Source organism: Colobus angolensis, unplaced genomic scaffold (genome assembly GCF_000951035.1).
Source record: "Colobus angolensis palliatus isolate OR3802 unplaced genomic scaffold, Cang.pa_1.0 Scaffold21, whole genome shotgun sequence".
Taxonomy (NCBI): domain Eukaryota; kingdom Metazoa; phylum Chordata; class Mammalia; order Primates; family Cercopithecidae; genus Colobus; species Colobus angolensis.
In genome coordinates this window covers 4,322,374-4,327,643 of record NW_012115266.1, presented here as the reverse complement: position 1 = coordinate 4,327,643, position 5,270 = coordinate 4,322,374, and positions in this window count along the sequence as shown.

Genomic DNA, 5,270 nt, shown 5'->3' with positions numbered 1-5,270 from the left:
GGTTGCGGCCCGCCAGGAGCTGCTGACCCTTGTTTGCCCGAGGCCGCGTTGGCGGCCCGCAGGGGTCGTGACGGCGAGGGTGGGGCAGGGCCCTAAGTCGAAAACAACGGGATCCATACTCGGGAAGTGCGGGCTGTCAGGGCCTGGCCGGTCACGGGGCTCGAGGCATGCCTAGCGATGGGGAAAACAGGCCCGGGAGGAGGGCGGCCTTGCCAACCGAGACCTGGGGCGAAGCAAGGCCGGAACTCAGCACTCTCGACTTCAGTGGGCTGGATTCTGGCTGTTTGGGGGCATTCGGGAGTCTGGGCCGCCGCCTCTCCTAGGCCAGAGGCCCAGGTTACAGGTGCCCCACAGACCACCGGTTTCCAGGGTACAGAACCGCCGGCGCCCAAACCCCACCACCCACCTCTGGCTCTAATTAGCCTCTTTGAAGATGAAACAGGCCTGAGCCCCCATGCAAGCCACTGCCAACTGGCCTCTCCCTACCCCATCCTGCTCCAGATGGAAGGTGGTGGAGAGTTGAGGGGTGGAGAGTGCCAAAAAGGAGGCTGTCTGGGTGCCCTTGGGGATGGAGAGATAGGGACCCACCCGGAGGGACAGGTCCAGCCAGAAGGCCCGGTCCTGGCTCCTCTAGGCCCTGGCTCCACAGTTGACTCACAGGCGGCAGCCCCAAACCACTTCCCTCTAGGTGCCTCAGTTTCCCCATCTATAAAATGTGAGTGATAACTCCCACCCAAGAGGCTGTGGGGTGAGGCAGCCTGGCTAATTAAACCCAAGATGAAAGAGGGCAGGATGAGAGCAGCCCTGGGGAGGGGAGGCAGCCTGCAGTAGGAGCCAGTCTGGTTTCCCTGTCTGAGCCCAGAGGGTGCTGGTAACTGCACATCCCCGGCCCTCACCACCCTCACGGTGAGGCAGGAATGATTATTAAACCCCTCGCAGAGGAGACAGGCTTCCAAGGGTCAGGAGGCCTGACACTGGCTCTGGCCCCAGCTCAGCCTCTGACAGCGTGGCCTCTGCACACCTCCTGCCTGAGTGTTGGCTCCTTGGGGCTCAGGGTCTGGAGGGAGGGAACCCACTTGTGGTCTCCAATGCTGCAATGGACGAATCTGCATGGACTTACTGAGGCTCACAGCAACCCAAGTACCGAGGGTGGGTACCAGATGAGGAAAGGGAAGCCCACAGAGGTGCGGTCACTCAGTCACAGAGCCCCTCAGAGGTGGAGCCTCGACTTTCACAAACAGCCCCTTGTTGCATCTGACCTGGTCCTCCCCCTACACCAGGTACCCTTGGCCCTCTTGGGTGTCCAGGTCCCTGGGTGGGCCCTGTTCTCACCCGTCTGTTCCCCTGTGGGTGGGTGGTGCTGGCTCTGTCCCTGGCAAAGCCAAGCATGGAGCTGAGCTCAGACTGTCATCAGATTCACCCGCGACAGCAACATGCCAGCCAAGGGCCCAGGTGTGGGCCACTGCCGGATGCTGAGCTGGGAATTCCCCACTCCATGCCCTTTCTCATTTCTTCTCCTGCTGAGTTTCTGTCCTCGCCATGCAGCCCAGTTATGGGCAGACACTAGACACAAGGCTTGGAAAAGGGAAAGTCAGTTTCCCAAGGGTTCTGAGCCTCAGTTTTCTCATCTGTAAAATCGGGCTACAACAAACACACCCTCGCGACACTGACTGCTGGAGATACAGGAAGGCTTAGGAAAGAAGGACTCAATAGGCAAAGTCATGGATACAGCAGATAGTGGGTGCCGGGCCACGGAGAGGGGAGACACAGTGACAGCTAATGAGTACAGGGTTTTCTTTGGGGCGATGAAAATGTTCTGAGGTTTAGTGGTGATGGTTGTACAGCTCTGTGAGGTTAGTAAAAACCAGTGAATTGTATATTTTATAAAAGGGTGAATTTGATGGTATATGAATTCTATCTAAATAAAGCTATTTAAAATGGCATTTAAAACGGGGTCCCACCCCAGACCAGCAGAGGCACAAAAAGTAAAAATAAAAAATAAAATACAAAGGGGTCCCTCAAGTTCAGAACTTGCACTGGTGGGGAGGAGAACCAATAATAAACAAGGAAGACAAAACAAAACGCCACAGAGTGAAAGTTGTGGCAAAGAAAATAGGATAGTGGGACAGAGGTGGCGGGGGACAAGGATTTAGCTGGGGTGGACGGAGAGGCCCCTCAGAAGAGGGGACATTTGGTTGAAACCTGAATGAAGAAAAGTGGCCAGTAATCCAGTAGGGAAAAGTATTCCAGGCAGAAGGAGCATCAGGAGGAGGGGCCAGATCTGGGAACAGGCCAAGGCTTGTTCAGGGGACGCAGGAGACAGCAGTGTGGCTGGCATACAGGGACCCAGCTGGAAGGGCATTGGGAGGTCAGGGGCGGCCCCAGCACGCCAGGCCTCAGGCTCTTATTCCAGCTGCAGTGAAGCCACCGGAGGGTATGAGCCAAGGAGAGGCCTGGCCTGGGTTTTAACAGCGCCTCGTGTAGCCCACCTGCCTCTCCAATCTCAGCTCCCCTGCCCTTTCTTCCCCTCACCGCACAGCCAAGTTGCATTTGGGTTCGTGGCACACACACTAGACTCACTCCTGCTTTGCGGCCTTGGCATCAGCTGTTCCTTCTGCTGGTCATTGTCTTCTCCACTCTGCACAGCTGGCTCCTCCCTCTCATTCAGGCCTCAGCACCCCTACCTGTCACCATCACATTCTCTTGCCAAATGTTTTGTTTGCATCTTATGCTTATGCTTGTTTCCTTATTTGTCTGCCTTGCTTTGTAGAATCTCAGTGCCTGGCACAGCAGGTTCTCAGAAATTAAGGGATGAATTTAGGGATGAATGAATGCCATCTAGCTGGCACTGTGCTGCTAGATGAACAGAGATATGCTGCTAAATGTGAACAGAGCAGTGGGCGCCAGCCTTCATGGCGCTCACAGTTCAACTACATGTTTCCCCACCGTCACATACATCGTCTGTCTCCTGAGCTGCCCAAGAAGACAGCCACACCACACACCGTGGCCTCTGGGTCAAACCTAACCCACAAAGGTGTTTTGTTGGACCCATTCCACGTTTTAAATTTTTTTGATTAGCTGGGTGTGGTAGCAAACACCTGTAGTCCCAGCTACTCAGGAGGCTGAGGCAGGAGGATCACTTGAGCCCAGTAATTCAAGATTGCACCACTGTGCTCCAGCCCAGGTGACCTAGTGAGACCCCAACTCTTAAAATTATTTTAAAAATAAAAAAATTGGCCGGGCGCGGTGGCTCAAGCCTGTAATCCCAACACTTTGGGAAGCCGAGACGGGTGGATCACGAGGTCAGGAGATCGAGACCATCCTGGCTAACACGGTGAAACCCCATCTCTACTAAAAAAAATACAAAAAATTAGCCGGGCGATGTGGCGGGCGCCTGTAGTCCCAGCTACTCGGGAGGCTGAGGCAGGAGAATGGCGTAAACCCGGGAGGCGGAGCTTGCAGTGAGCTGAGATCCGGCCACTGCACTCCAGCCTGGGCGACAGAGCGAGACTCCGTCTCAAAAAAAAATAAAAGAATAAAAAAAATAAAATAAAAAATAAAAAAATTGAGCTAACATTTAAAAATTAGTCAGTTTCACTTACAAATCTGGACTTCTGGCTTCTCTTGGAAAATGGAAAGCTGTGGCCATGTGGGGTTTGTGCACCTGAATGACAGGATTGTGGCTGCCTTTCAGATAGGCACATTCTCTCCAGTTCCCCCCACCCCCCGTTCTCCCCCTGACCGCCAGGGTCAGTTGTCTTTTGTCACTGAATTTGTAGTATTGTCTTCCTGTATGTGTCTCTACCAAAAGTTGGACTGTGAAAGGTGAATGGGTCACAGGAATCAAGAAAAGAGGATATTCATTCATTCAACAAACATTTATTGATAACCCACTTTGTGCCAGGCACAGCTGGGGATATAGCAGTAGACAACACTGCCTCCCACCTCGGGCCCCATTCCACACCCTGTAACCCACTTGTGCAGGGAGGGGTTCCTTTGGCCGGCTTCACTTTATTTACCCAGTGTCCTGTCCTTCTGGACACTGGAGTTGCTCCCCTGATGGGGAAGACTGCACCTGTGTCTAGGGACATCTGTGAAGACTTCACCGTCGTATCCACCGAGCACCCACTGTGTACCAGTCCATCAGGGGTTGGCACAACAAAACTGCTCAATCAATATTTGTTGAATGAATGAACTAACTGCACCTCTCTCCTGGACAGAGTGTGGTTTAAGGTTGTTTCTTCTGGATTCACCTCAGAAGATAGGCACATACCAGGTGTTCACTTAATGTCAGTTGAACTCAAAGGTCTGGCTGGGATCAGAGTGCAGGTCACAGCCCTTGGAAAGGCAGGGGAAGAGGCAAACACGAACGCCCCATCCCTGCCCTTAAGTAGGTCAGCGAGTGAGGGAAGCCCAGTCAACGCCAAAGTGTCACGATGGGAGCGTGGGCTTCATGGAGGTCCCTGAGGAGCGGGGGTACCCCTCCACATGGGCCTGGGGCCTGAGGAGAGTATGAAGAGTGGCTGGGGGCGCGGGTCCCAGGCTGAACCTCAGCCCAGGGCAGGCCGTGGGTAGGAAGCTGTCCGCGGTGGCTGTAGCAGGGCAAAGGCGGCTGGGCCTTTCCCGGTCTGAGGTCCCCAGCCCTCCGCACTCCACCAGCCTGGCTGCACCTGAAATCCATCCATTTGGGACAAGGAGGAGAGTTTTTGAGGGTGCATAAGTCCCAGTGGCCAAGACGTGGGGGTCTGTCGGGCTCTCGGCGCACTCCGCGCAGTTGAAGCCACTTCCTCCCTGAAGGCTTCAGGGCAGAAGGCGAGTACTCTGCCGGGTACTCGGTCGCGCGGTCCGCGCCTCCCCACACACCGGCCCGGGACGCTCCTGCGGCCCTGCGTGCTTTTTCGCACGAAGCCGGCGCCCAGCAAACACCCACCGGCTGAGCCACGAGTTGCTCAGCCAGGCCTTTGGGATCCCGCGCCGCCTGGACCCAGGCCCGGTTCAACAAGTGCGGACCGGGCCGCCCGTTCCCGCCCGGCGGCTTCGCGCCTCCCCAGGAGCCTCGGGCGCGCCAGGTTGGACCGGCCCCAGTTGGACGAGTTTCGTGTCATCACCCGCGGAGCGTGCCAGCGCCGGTGCAAATAACGTTGCCCCCTCCCTCCCTGCTTCACTCCCTCCGAAACCCCTGTTTGCAAACGCCAGTACGCCCGGCTGGGAGGTCCCGCTGGAGCCGGGCCCGCTGGGCAGCCAGGGGCTGAGTGTCCGACGCCCGCCCC